Below are 15,152 nucleotides of genomic sequence, written 5' to 3'. Positions count from 1 at the left end.
CTTCAGGCTGCGCCCTCTTTCTTCTTGCGTTGCTTTTTTCGTGCATCTATTATTTCGATGTACTTTGGACTGAGCATTTAAAGGGATGGTGCGGGGGATACAGAACTCTATACATAGTAATAATGTGCTTAGTGTATAGATGTGTCCAGAGTCTCCATGCTTCTACATGATCACCAGCTCTGCTGTACTCTGGTGGCGGGTGTGTAGAGTAGAGCAGAGTTAGTCATGTGACCAGGAAGGGAAGCTTAGGAATAAGATTTCCAGTCCACCATGCGGTGATATTAATAAAGCTAACAATTGGGGCACTGGAGGACCATAGTCTATACCATGTGTCAGAGACAGTGGCCGCTGGCTCCGTGCCCTCCGTGCTATTTTAGGTGCCTGTGAGGTCACAGCATTGGGTTGCCGGAAGACCATTGTCTATACTATACGTGTCTAACACGGCACCCTGATTATTAGCTTTGCAGAGTGCAGTAAGGCCCGGGCGTCTCTGTGCTCAGCCTCCACTGTTGTTGCCCTGGCTCTCTGACATCACCAGCTCTGCTCTACTCTGGCTGCAGATACTTGGAGTTGGTCAAGTGAACAACGGTCGAAACCTCAAGAGGGGAGCCATGGACTAAGGCTTCCAGTTTCCCCCTCCTCACTGCATTCTGCAAAGGTAAAAATTGTCTATACTACATATGTCAAATACAAGGCCCATGGACTGAACCCGGCCATCTGTGTCACTATGTGGCCCGCAAGGTCTCTCGCTTTCCCAGGAGGATGCGGTGCTTGGCAAAGGCAGCGACATCAGCACAGGTTGGAGGGGGGCTGTATATATGCACAAGAGGACTCAAATTGCAATTTTCTTCCCATGCTAGAGTCTCCAATGTGTGTTCTCATGAGACTCCATCTCTAATGCTCAGTTAGTAGAGTAGGGATCGAGGGGTCGAGCCACCGGCAGCCAGTGTGCAACAGCAGGGATATGGGGGCCATTGAGAAGATAGCGCTGGAACCTCTGCTTTCCCTGTTGTGGACTGGTAATGGGACAGTTACAATTTCAGATATATATATATATATATATATATATATATATATATATATATATATATATACTGTATATAGTAAGAATAGGAGAACTACTGTAGCGTGCTGCTGGTTGTTGTCCGATCCCTGCTTTCTTCTTCCTTCCCTGTCACATGGCTCCATTCTTGCGGCTTTCATTTCATTTCTGGCAGCAGAACATAAATTCCCAGGTTTTGTGCAAAGCTCAGGATTAAGGGTTTATATAAATCTACAGAAGGAGCAGTGAAGTGCTTGTACACAGCAGTCTATGGACATCTGCCTGTTCTGTATACCGTCCTCTGCTTCCTCATAAGTAGATAAGCCATCGTCTGCCAGATGTGCGGGAATACACTCTTGTTGCCGGCTCCTTGCCCTGACAGATCAGGCAGTATGTTCATTGCATATAGTAGGGTATATCATAATATAGAAGTCTTACTGTGGAAATCCTTATAACTTGGCCTTTACTAATTCCGGATTATTTAGGACGTCGTACAACCAGAACCCATATACCTCCTGCTATCTGCTCCTCTCCTGCCTGCTAAACTGCTCAGTTCACTACTCAGATTTGTTTTCAATGAAGACAGACTGCACTTCATAGAAGTCTATGGAAAGGAAGAAGAGGAGTTAGTGCGTGAAGCAAAAATACATGCAAGTTTATAGCAGGTATAAATGCAGTAGGAGCCGCGTAGATGGGAATAAAGGTCTGGTGAGGTAGTTACGTTACTCTGTCCTATTCCTCCTCCTTCCCCTCTCCATAGACTTCTATAAACTTACATACACATCTGCCTGGAGGCCCTCTTGTACACAGGACAGCAACTGGACTGTGTGTGGTTGGTCTTGACCCCATTAGTGGAGGTTCTGCCCTCTTTTAGGACATCAGTAGAGATGAGCGAGTACTGTTCGGATCAGCTGATCCGAACAGCACGCTCCATAGAAATGAATGGATGCACCTGGTACTTCCGCTTTGACGGCGGCCGGCGCTTAACCCCCCGCGTACCGACTACGTCCATTCATTTCTAGGCGAGCATGCTGTTTGGATCGGCTGATCCGAACAGTACTCGCTCATCTCTAGACATCAGGTATGGTTCCGCACTATTCTTGTCACAAACAGCGTAAGACCAGGTGAATCGGACATATATACCAGCCCAACCGTGGCTCTGCTGAACTGCACCAAATGCATTAACCATGTTTCCCTGGGTCAAAAATGGCCTTGAGAACCTGGCCATAGGGTTCATGGGAAACAGAATGCACAACACACGTGGCGTCTGTATGCAGTCTGTGTTTTCCCCTATCATTAGAATAGACAGTGTGACCCACAGACAGGAATAGGACCTGCTCCATGTTTTGTACCTTGGTCCTTCGGCCCCCACACGGGTCCATAAACACTATATATGTATATGTATGTATGGGGCCATAGAAATGAGTAACAGATGTACAGACCAAAACCCCGTTGTGTGCAAGGGGCCTTACAGTGGTGGTGCAAGCTATAAATGAATGAATTCAGAATGAATGAATACAGATATAGCTGACTGTATATAGGCCTACTGTCTATTCACTACCAGACACACAGGATTATATTCAGCAGTGCCCGGGAGTTATAGATTACAGGTGAGAGGCCCCTGGAGATACATCATTTACTCTCTTCACACACAAACCAGTTTTTCGAGTAGGAAAAAAACATGCAATAAATAAAATGACAGCAAAATTTGTGAGATACAAGAAGGCCGCTGGAGTCGCACGTCCCGACACCAACATATGAGATACTCGGCCTGCAGGCTAAGTCATGGCGGGCTGTGGAAGGGTTAAGATGGAAGTCATTTGTCTTAGGCCTCAAATGGGGCCTTGTGATGTCTTTGTATGGAAATAATAAGCGTCCTGTTCCATCTTGCCACAGATTCTGTGGCGCGAGACTCTCCACTGGCTAGGCCCGTCTATCTGGGGTGCAACGCGTGAATGTATACATAGTGGTCATTTACATGGGGGCATCTGGAGCTGATTTTGAGGCAGATTTCCAGATTTAGGCGGAGGCCCTACATTGCAGAAACGCAGGTTTTTTTGTTGCAGATTTTGCTGCGTCTTTTGAACCAAACCCAGGAGTGGATAAGGAAAAAGACAGAAGCATAAGAACGACCTGTAGATTTCCCATTCCTTTTGGCTAAAAAGATGCAAAATCTGCAACAAAAAAGGTTGCGTGTCCGCAACGTGGGGTCACAGGCTAAGGCTCGCAAGTATAAAGCGCTATGGGGAAAAACATGGCGGGAATCCATCCCGGTTCTTCCCGCAGCGCTTTAAACAGAAAGTTCACAGAGGTTTCCTCCTCAGACTTTCTGTTACTATTACATCTTCAGGAAACCGCCGGCGTTTCCGTAGATATAATTGGCATGCTCCGATTTCCAAAATCGCGCCTGTTTTGGAAATCGCATCGTGTCCATGCTGCAGCTTTTCCCTCAAAGTGGGCATGTGATTCGCAAGAATCCCATCCACTTTGCAGTTACTATAAAACGCATACGATTTTTCCCGCGGCGCAAATCGCAGCGTTTCCAGCCCACGGGGCCTCGGCCTTAGGCTGGAATCTGTCTCCCAGTGTTCTCGAAGAAAGGCAGCGACAGACGCTTCTTCTTCTACAGGACACCGGAAAAAATAAAAGTGCCCTGCTCCATTATCCTGCAGATTTCATGGCTGATTAAACCGCGTAACCCGCGGCGCGAGGCTCAGACCCGTTATATCTGAAACTAATAAGCAAGCAAATGGGATTTTTTGCTGCCAGAATCTAAAGTGGATTATTCTAGAATAACAGAATATATATATACACAAGCAGGACGTCAGTGCAGAAAATTGGCATTAAAATCGCCAAGTATATGCACGGAATTCCAACTTGTGCAGATTGTTGAACATGGACATGTGACCTTGACGCAGATTTCAGTGCCAATTTTTGCAGAGAAATCTGAAATCTGCATTTGTAATAGAAAACTGGGATAAAAGACAATGTCACTGCAGTCAGTACTTGGATGGCATTTCAGCTCTGCCCACCACTACCCAGAGGGCACAATGTCGTCCGCCGCTGCTCACGTGAGACTCGGGATCTACAGCAACTTCTTATCTTCAGTTCTTAGAAGCTCCAGATACGTTTACATAAGTGTGAATGATATGAGCAGCTGCCACTATATACAAAGGCAACGCTGAGATATCTATACGGGGTAAAGTGAACTGGAAACTGTGGCCTTGCCAATGTAGTCAGGAACCATATAGTGGGCACAGGGCGCGCTAAATAATTGTCAGCATTTATAAGGCCTTATTCACATGTCAGAGATTGTTATCCAAAACCAGGAGCGGAGACTTCGCAGAGGTAAGGTATAATGGAAAGATTGGCACTAGGGATGAGCGCACCGGCACGTTACAAGGAGACATGGGCGAACCTCACAAGATATGTTTTGGGTCCCTGATTCGTTTTGGGTTGATCAAGTTCGGATAAAACTGGAAGTGACATTATTATACTGTGAGGGTAAGGTCACACGGAGGTTCCGGTCCAAAAGATGAGTAGCCACGACTGAAAGCCAGAGCACTGCACCGGCATCCGGCCGCGCACTCCGCTCCGGATTAGGCCCAATGAATGGGCCTAGTCGGGAGTATCTTCAGGCCGAATTGTGAGGCGAAACAGTCCCCAGGGTATAATAGGTGGACGCCCAGAGGAGGTGACAATAAGAATAAAACACTCATATTCACCTTTCCTCACCGCTTTTGGGCCCCCTTACAGTGTCCGGCGCTCTCTATCAGTCTCCTCTGTGGCGTCCACATGTACTAATCACAAGCCCTGACACATGATGTCACCACCAATGTCAGACACCACAAGGAGGCCCAAAAGATGGGGGAGAGGTGAGTATGAATGTTTTTTTATTTTAGTCACCTCCCCTGGTCCTGCACCTATTATACTCTGGGGTGTGAAGAGACCTTAGAGTATAATAATTTACCGCTATGTATGTCTCGGTGGCCATTTTAGTTAGTCCGAGATGAATCCCCAATTGTTCGGTTTCATTACAAAGTAGTTACTGAGGGGCATAATACTGTGTGTAGGGGCCACTATGGGGCATAATACTGTGTGCAGGGGCCACAATGGGACATAATACTGTGTGCAGGAGCCACTATGGGGCATAATACTGTGTGCAGGGGCCACTATGGGGCATAATACTGTGTGCAGGGGCCACTATGGGGGATAATACTGTGTGCAGGGGCCACTATGGGGTATAATACTGTGTGCAGGGGCCACTATGGGGCATAATACTGTGTGCAGGGGCCACTATGGGGCATAATACTGTGTGCAGGGGCCACTATGGGGCATAATACTGTGTGTAGGGGCCACTATGGGGCATAATACTGTGTGCAGGGGCCACAATGGGACATAATACTGTGTGCAGGGGCCACTATGGGGCATAATACTGTGTGCAGGGGCCACTATGGGGCATAATACTGTGTAGAGGGGCCACTATGGGGCATAATACTGTGTGCAGGGGCCACTATGGGGCATAATACTGTGTGCAGGGGCCACTATGGGGCATAATACTGTGTGCATGGACCACTATGGGGGATAATACTGTGTGCAGGGGTCACTATGGGGCATAATACTGTGTGCATGGACCACTATGGGGGATAATACTGTGCGCAGGGGCCACTATGGGGGATAATACTGTGTGCAGGGGCCACTATGGGGTATAATACTGTGTGCAGGGGCCACTATGGGACATAATACTGTGTGCAGGGGCCACTATGGGGCATAATACTGTGTAGAGGGGCCACTATGGGGCATAATACTGTGTGCAGGGGCCACTATGGGACATAATACTGTGTGCAGGGGCCACTATGGGGCATAATACTGTGTGCATGGACCACTATGGGGGATAATACTGTGTGCAGGGGCCACTATGGGACATAATACTGTGTGCAGAGGCCACTATGGGGGATAATACTGTGTGCAGGGGCCACTATGGGGTATAATACTGTGTGCAGGGGCCACTATGGGACATAATACTGTATGAAGGGGCCACTATGGGACACAATACTGTGTGCAGGGGCCACTATGGGGGATAATACTGTGTGCAGGGGCCACTATGGGACATAATACTGTGTGCAGGGGCCACTATGGGACATAATACTGTGTGTAGGGGCCACTATGGGGCATAATACTGTGTGCATGGACCACTATGGGACATAATACTGTGTGCAGGGACCACTATGGGGGATAATATTGTGTGCAGGGGCCACTATGGGGGATAATACTGTGTGCAGGGGCCACTATGGGGGATAATACTGTGTGCAGGGGCCACTATGAGGCATAATACTGTGTGCAGGGGTCACTATGGGGCATAATACTGTGTGCAGGGGCCACTATGGGGCATAATACTGTGTGCAGGGGGCACTATGGGACATAATACTGTGTACAGGGGCCACTATGGGGCATAATACTGTGTGCAGGGGGCACTATGGCCATAATACTGTGTACAGGGGCCACTATGGGGCATAATACTGTGTGCAGGGGCCACTATGGGGCATAATACTGTGTGCAGGGGCCACTATGGGGCATAATACTGTGTGCAGGGGCCACTATGGGGGATAATACTGTGTGCAGGGGCCACTATGGGGGATAATACTGTGTGCAGGGGCCACTATGGGACATTATACTGTGTGCAGGGGCCACTATGGGACATAATACTGTGTGCAGGGGCCACTATGGGACATAATACTGTGTGCAGGGGCCACTATGGGACATAATACTGTGTGCAGGGGCCACAGTGGGACATAATACTGTGTGCAGGGGCCACTATGGGGCATAATACTGTGTGCAGGGGACACTATGGGGCATAATATTGTGTGCAGGGGCCACTATGGGGTATAATACTGTGTGCAGGGGCCACTATGGGACATAATACTGTGTGCAGGGGCCACTATGGGACATAATACTGTGTGCAGGGGCCACTATGGGGGATAATACTGTTTGCAGGGGCCACTATGGGGCATAATACTGTGTGCAGGGGCCACTATGGGACATAATACTGTGTGCAGGGGCCACTATGGGACATAATACTGTGTGCAGGGGCCACTATGGGACATAATACTGTGTGCAGGGGCCACTATGGGGGATAATACTGTTTGCAGGGGCCACTATGGGGCATAATACTGTGTGCAGGGGCCACTATGGGGGATAATACTGTGTGCAGGGGCCACTATGGGGGATAGTACTGTGTGCAGGGGCCACTATGGGACATAATACTGTGTGCAGGGGCCACTATGGGGGATAATACTGTGTGCAGGGGCCACTATGGGGGATAATACTGTGTGCAGGGGCACTATGGGGAATAATACTGTGTGCAGGGGCCACTATGGGGGATAATACTGTGTGCAGGGGCCACTATGGGGGATAATACTGTGTGCAGGGGCCACTATGGGGAATAATACTGTGTGCAGGGGCACTATGGGGAATAATACTGTGTGCAGGGGCCACTATGGGGGATAATACTGTGTGCAGGGGCCACTATGGGGGATAATACTGTGTGCAGGGGCCACTATGGGGGATAATACTGTGTGCAGGGGCACTATGGGGAATAATACTGTGTGCAGGGGCCACTATGGGGGATAATACTGTGTGCAGGGGCCACTATGGGGTATAATACTGTGTGCAGGGGCCACTATGGGACATAATACTGTGTGCAGGGGCCACTATGGGGCATAATACTGTGTAGAGGGGCCACTATGGGGCATAATACTGTGTGCAGGGGCCACTATGGGACATAATACTGTGTGCAGGGGCCACTATGGGGCATAATACTGTGTGCATGGACCACTATGGGGGATAATACTGTGTGCAGGGGCCACTATGGGACATAATACTGTGTGCAGAGGCCACTATGGGGGATAATACTGTGTGCAGGGGCCACTATGGGGTATAATACTGTGTGCAGGGGCCACTATGGGACATAATACTGTATGAAGGGGCCACTATGGGACACAATACTGTGTGCAGGGGCCACTATGGGGGATAATACTGTGTGCAGGGGCCACTATGGGACATAATACTGTGTGCAGGGGCCACTATGGGACATAATACTGTGTGTAGGGGCCACTATGGGGCATAATACTGTGTGCAGGGACCACTATGGGACATAATACTGTGTGCAGGGGCCACTATGGGACATAATACTGTGTGCAGGGGCCACTATGGGACATAATACTGTGTGTAGGGGCCACTATGGGACATAATACTGTGTGCAGGGACCACTATGGGGGATAATATTGTGTGCAGGGGCCACTATGGGGGATAATACTGTGTGCAGGGGCCACTATGGGGGATAATACTGTGTGCAGGGGCCACTATGAGGCATAATACTGTGTGCAGGGGCCACTATGGGGGATAATACTGTGTGCAGGGGCCACTATGGGGCATAATACTGTGTGCAGGGGGCACTATGGGACATAATACTGTGTGCAGGGGCCACTATGGGGCATAATACTGTGTGCAGGGGCCACTATGGGACATAATACTGTGTGCAGGGGCCACTATGGGACATAATACTGTGTGCAGGGGCCACTATGGGACATAATACTGTGTGCAGGGGCCACTATGGGGGATAATACTGTTTGCAGGGGCCACTATGGGGCATAATACTGTGTGCAGGGGCCACTATGGGGGATAATACTGTGTGCAGGGGCCACTATGGGGGATAGTACTGTGTGCAGGGGCCACTATGGGACATAATACTGTGTGCAGGGGCCACTATGGGGGATAATACTGTGTGCAGGGGCCACTATGGGGGATAATACTGTGTGCAGGGGCACTATGGGGGATAATACTGTGTGCAGGGGCCACTATGGGGGATAATACTGTGTGCAGGGGCCACTATGGGGGATAATACTGTGTGCAGGGGCTGCTATGGGGCATAATACTGTGTGCAGGGGCCACTATGGGACATAATACTGTGTGCAGGGGCCACTATGGGACATAATACTGTGTGCAGGGGCCACTATGGGACATAATACTGTGTGCAGGGGCCACTATGGGGGATAATACTGTTTGCAGGGGCCACTATGGGGCATAATACTGTGTGCAGGGGCCACTATGGGGGATAATACTGTGTGCAGGGGCCACTATGGGGGATAGTACTGTGTGCAGGGGCCACTATGGGACATAATACTGTGTGCAGGGGCCACTATGGGGGATAATACTGTGTGCAGGGGCCACTATGGGGGATAATACTGTGTGCAGGGGCACTATGGGGGATAATACTGTGTGCAGGGGCCACTATGGGGGATAATACTGTGTGCAGGGGCCACTATGGGGGATAATACTGTGTGCAGGGGCACTATGGGGAATAATACTGTGTGCAGGGGCCACTATGGGGGATAATACTGTGTGCAGGGGCCACTATGGTGAGGCCTGTCCGCTACCCTTGGCCCTATGACTGACTCCACAGCATTCTGGAGCCTCTATAGCCCCCTGTACAGACAGTACCACAACCTCCGTAAGCTGCTTCTATCCATCCTACTATACTTTCTGGACTTGTCCTATTGCAGTCTATGGTCCGCCTGATAACAGGGAACAATAGCTGTCACCGCAGATGTAACGCGTGGAATTCATTTTGGCATTACTTACGCCAACGACCTACAGAACGGCTGAAACCTACACCCGAGAACACGGCTAATGAGGAGAACCGGGCGACTAAAATAACACACAAGGGAGGGCAAAGAACACACGTGATACACGGGACATCGCAGGAGATCCCGTGACCTTGGGAGAAACATTCTGTACACGTTTATAGCCGTCCTGAGGTAGAAGACAAGACATGGAGGAGAGTCCAGAGCCCCGGCCTGAGATCTGACACCAACCCCATGAGACGCCAGCGAATAGATCTATGAAAGTAGTTATGGCCATGCTGATTCCGGGGTTACCATAGGATGTCACAGAGGGTTTGGCTTTAGTATGTGTGCACATTGGCTGCCGCAGGGACGTGCCCCTGTCGCTCTGTGTAATAAGCGGGCCGCAGGTAAACCTATAGTGCGTAGAAAAAACTTCCAGATCTATAAATTTTGGATCCCGGTGTAGATGTGCTCTTGTTTACCGCCCAGGACTGTCTGTTCTGTGACCTCCAGGTCAGGCACGTACGTCGTAAACAGGTGACAATGTAGGCCAGAGGTAGGCGGCCGCACAACAAGTCCCGGCTCACACGGCAGATAGCGTGCAAGATATGCTGGTACTTGTAGTTCTGGCACCGATCCATTCACAATATCCCAGCTACAATACTGCAGTCAGGTGTAGGCATTGTATTCTAGGGGTATACAGATCTATGGCATGGGAAGGGCTGGATGTAGCAGCGCGCATCAAAAAACGCATCAATACTGTATCACATCTACTTTAGAAATTCCAGTTTTCCGTTCCGCCATGTGGGCAAAAATCAAATTCAAGCTGGATTATGCATCGCTCAATGGACACCGAGAGCGCCTGGGGAATCCCACTGACTAATAATGGCGTCTGTCAGGGTTCATTATAGTGTCATTCTATGGGGAAAATATAGCACTATTGTGGCAGAATCTGCAGTGGAGTCTCCTACTTGGTGTGAACACAGAGTTAGGGCTCATGCACGCGACCTTGTGCTAGGTCAGTGTGTTACCCATTCATTTCTGAGGGTGCATGCACACGATGGAACGCGGCACTGGTTCTTGCACGATAACTCTTGTAAGAATCAGCGCTGCCAAACACAATCTCATTGGGTTCCGTTCAGCGCGCGTAACACATTGAAATCAAGGGGAGGATAGTCAACCCATTGGATTAAACGGAACCCATTGACGTCAATGAGATTGTGTTTGGCAGCGCTGATTCTTACAAGAGTTATCGTGCAAGAATCAGTGCCGCGTTACATTGTGTGAATGCACCCTGGGCAAGTCCTATTCCTGTCCGGTTTTGTAGCCGAGAATGCACGGGCTTCACACAATTGTGTGCAAGGGGCCTTAAAGGGGTTGTCCCGTGCTAAATGATAACACCTCAGGTGATAGGAGTGTAATATGTAGATTAGTGTATTTTGGGGTTTAGGCCAGGATACCCCTTTATAGGTTTTGTATAGCATACTTGTCATCCTTTAGGAGTTGGGCTCAAGGAGGCCCAGTGTGCAAAAATTGTCATACACCTGTGTCCCTTTTAATAAAGACTTTGGGGAGGCGTCAAGACCCTCTTTGTGACATGACCGGAGTATAAAGTATATATACTATGGCTGACGGATATGGGAGCAATCTTCTGGCCCCAAACAGTCACCCACTCTTCTGGGATGCCGGAAGGTCACCCCCTGGATGTTTCGGGAGAGTTGTTCAGGGCCCAAATTGCAGAAACGCAGCTTTTTTGTTGCAGATTTTGTTGCATTTTTTTTAAGTCAAAGTCAAGAATGCTATGAAAGGATTGTGACATATCTAGGAATCTCTTAGGGCTTGTTCACATGGGGCTAATTTTGGCCCGGAATCCACCTCGAAATCTTCCCCCTCACAATAGGGGTCTATGTAGACTGCTAGCGATTTTTTTTCCACTAGTGCTTTATTCCCGCTTGCGGAAAAAAGAAGCGAGCTGCCCTTTCTTGAGGCGGACGCCGTAGCGGAAATTGCCACGGCGCATCTGCGTCAAGACAATCCCTCCGGACTAGGCCCATTCATTTGGGCCTACTCCGGAGCGGGAAGCCGCGACTGTGGCCGGCGCATTTTAGTCCTGATCCTGCATCAAAATTAGGACTGAAATACGCTGTCACTAGCCCCGTGTGAACTAGCCCTTCTGCTCAATCCATTCCTGGCTTTAGCTCAAAAAAGCGCTGCAAGTGTCTTACCCGCTAAATCGCTGCACTCTAGTGGTCTCCGCCAGTCTTAGGCTATGTTCACATCTACGTCAGTCCGTCTGATATCAGAACTTTCGTGTTTGGAGTATACAATAGATCCCCGAGTTGTGTGTGTCTATATGCATTAGGGTTATGTGTGTACATGTAGCAGAGTTGTGTGTGTGTTTTTTGGTCAGGGTTTTGAGGCCGCATCCAATGGGAGCCACTTAGGTCTTTTTTTCCAGGTGCCATTTCTTCCGGCTCCCGGAAAAAGAAGCGAGGCGCTCCTTCTTCAGGCCGTGTTTCCTTGCAATTCGGCCTTAAGACACACCCTCCTCTGGACTAGGACCATTCATTGGGTCTAACCTGGAGTGGAGTGTGCGGCTGGATGCCAGTGCAGTGCACCAGCTTTCAGTTGCGGCTACCCGGTTATTGTGACATGACCGCCTCAGATTCTGATCCAAAAAACCCAGTGTGAACTTACCCTTAGGGTTGTGTGTACGTATATCAGAGGTGTGTGTGTAATCTTATGAGGAATGTTCTTGTGCTGTGACTAGACTATGGGGTTGTCCCAGTCCAGGAAACCTTCTTCAGGTGAAGGGATGTTGCAGCATTAGGGTGAGGTCACACGTTGCAGAAATGCTGCATTTTCCCCACAGATTTATTTGTATAAAGCAGCAGAAATCTTTTTCCTATTTCCCCGCAGTCTATGTAGCTGTAGCTGTGCAGCCTTAGGCTTGATGCTGCCTGGTACAGTCCCAGCTATCATCCGCACATCATACGCGTGTTTATGAAAAATTCAGCAAAAACGTTGTGATTCCCCATAGACCGATATGCTGAGGCCTCACATTGCAGAAATGCAGCATTTTTTTGTTGCAACTCTATGGTTGAGGCCGCACATTGCATAAATATAGCTTTTTTTGTTGTTGTTGTTGCAGATTTTGTTGCCGTTTTTTCAGCCAAAGCCAGGACTGGGTTGATCAGAAGGTGATCTTCTTGTATATTTCCCATTCCTATAGTAGTCGTTCTTGGCTTTGGCTCAAAAAAACGCAACAAAATCTGCAACAAAAAAAGCTGCATTTCTGCAATGTGAGGCCTCAGCCTAAGGCCGGGGACCCCACAGGCCGGAAACGCCGCAGGAAAAATCACAGCGTTATCCCATGCCCACTTTGCGTTTAAAACGAGCGCAGTTTTGGAAATCGCGACATGTCAATTATATCTACGGAAATGCTGGTGGCGACATTATTACAGGACCCCTTATACATGTTACACACGGATGTCTTACAACACGGGACTCCGGTACATGTTACACACGGTCGTCTTATAACACGGGACCCCGGTACATGTTACACACGGTCGTCTTATAACACGGGACCCCGGTACATGTTACACACGGACGTCTTACAACACGGGACTCCGGTACATGTTACACACGGTCGTCTTATAACACGGGACCCCGGTACATGTTACACACGGTCGTCTTATAACACGGGACCCCGGTACATGTTACACACGGTCGTCTTATAACACGGGACCCCTTATGCATGTTACACACGGACGTCTTATAACACGGGACCCCAGTACATGTGACACACGGACGTCTTATAACACGGGACCCCAGTACATGTGACACACGGACGTCTTATAACACGGGACTCCGGTACATGTCACACACTGACGTCTTATAACACGGGACTCCGGTACATGTCACACACGGACATCTTATCACACGGGACCCCAGTACATGTGACACACGGACGTCTTATAACACGGGACCCCGGTACATGTTACACACGGACGTCTTATAACACGGGACTCCGGTACATGTCACACACTGACGTCTTATAACATGGGGCCACGGTACATGTGACACACGGACGTCTTATAACACGGGACTCCGGTACATGTCACACACGGACATCTTATAACACGGGACTCCGGTACATGTCACACACTGACGTCTTATAACACGGGACTCCGGTACATGTCACACACGGACATCTTATCACACGGGACCCCAGTACATGTGACACACGGACGTCTTATAACACGGGACTCCGGTACATGTCACACACGGACATCTTATCACACGGGACCCCGGTACATGTTACACACGGACGTCTTATAACACGGGACTCCGGTACATGTCACACACGGTCGTCTTATAACATGGGACCCCGGTACATGTTACACACGGACGTCTTACAACACGGGACTCCGGTACATGTTACACACGGTCGTCTTATAACACGGGACCCCGGTACATGTTACACACGGTCGTCTTATAACACGGGACCCCTTATGCATGTTACACACGGACGTCTTATAACACGGGACCCCAGTACATGTGACACACGGACGTCTTATAACACGGGACTCCGGTACATGTCACACACTGACGTCTTATAACACGGGACTCCGGTACATGTCACACACTGACGTCTTATAACACGGGACTCCGGTACATGTCACACACGGACATCTTATCACACGGGACCCCAGTACATGTGACACACGGACGTCTTATAACACGGGACCCCGGTACATGTTACACACGGACGTCTTATAACACGGGACTCCGGTACATGTCACACACTGACGTCTTATAACATGGGGCCACGGTACATGTGACACACGGACGTCTTATAACACGGGACTCCGGTACATGTCACACACGGACATCTTATAACACGGGACTCCGGTACATGTCACACACTGACGTCTTATAACACGGGACTCCGGTACATGTCACACACGGACATCTTATCACACGGGACCCCAGTACATGTGACACACGGACGTCTTATAACACGGGACTCCGGTACATGTCACACACGGACATCTTATAACACGGGACTCCGGTACATGTCACACACTGACATCTTATCACACGGGACCCCGGTACATGTTACACACGGACGTCTTATCACACGGGACTCCGGTACATGTCACACACGGACATCTTATCACACGGGACCCCGGTACATGTTACACACGGACGTCTTATCACACGGGACTCCGGTACATGTCACACACGGACATCTTATCACACGGGACCCCGGTACATGTTACACACGGACGTCTTATAACACGGGACTCCGGTACATGTCACACACGGACATCTTATCACACGGGACTCCGGTACATGTCACACACGGACATCTTATCACACGGGACCCCGGTACATGTTACACACGGACGTCTTATAACACGGGTCTCCGGTACATGTCACACACGGACATCTTGCCACGAGCTGTGAGACGGACGAGACCT

The sequence above is a fragment of the Leptodactylus fuscus genome, chromosome 6 (assembly GCF_031893055.1).
Source record: "Leptodactylus fuscus isolate aLepFus1 chromosome 6, aLepFus1.hap2, whole genome shotgun sequence".
NCBI lineage: Eukaryota > Metazoa > Chordata > Amphibia > Anura > Leptodactylidae > Leptodactylus > Leptodactylus fuscus.
This window is presented reverse-complemented; position numbering follows the sequence as displayed.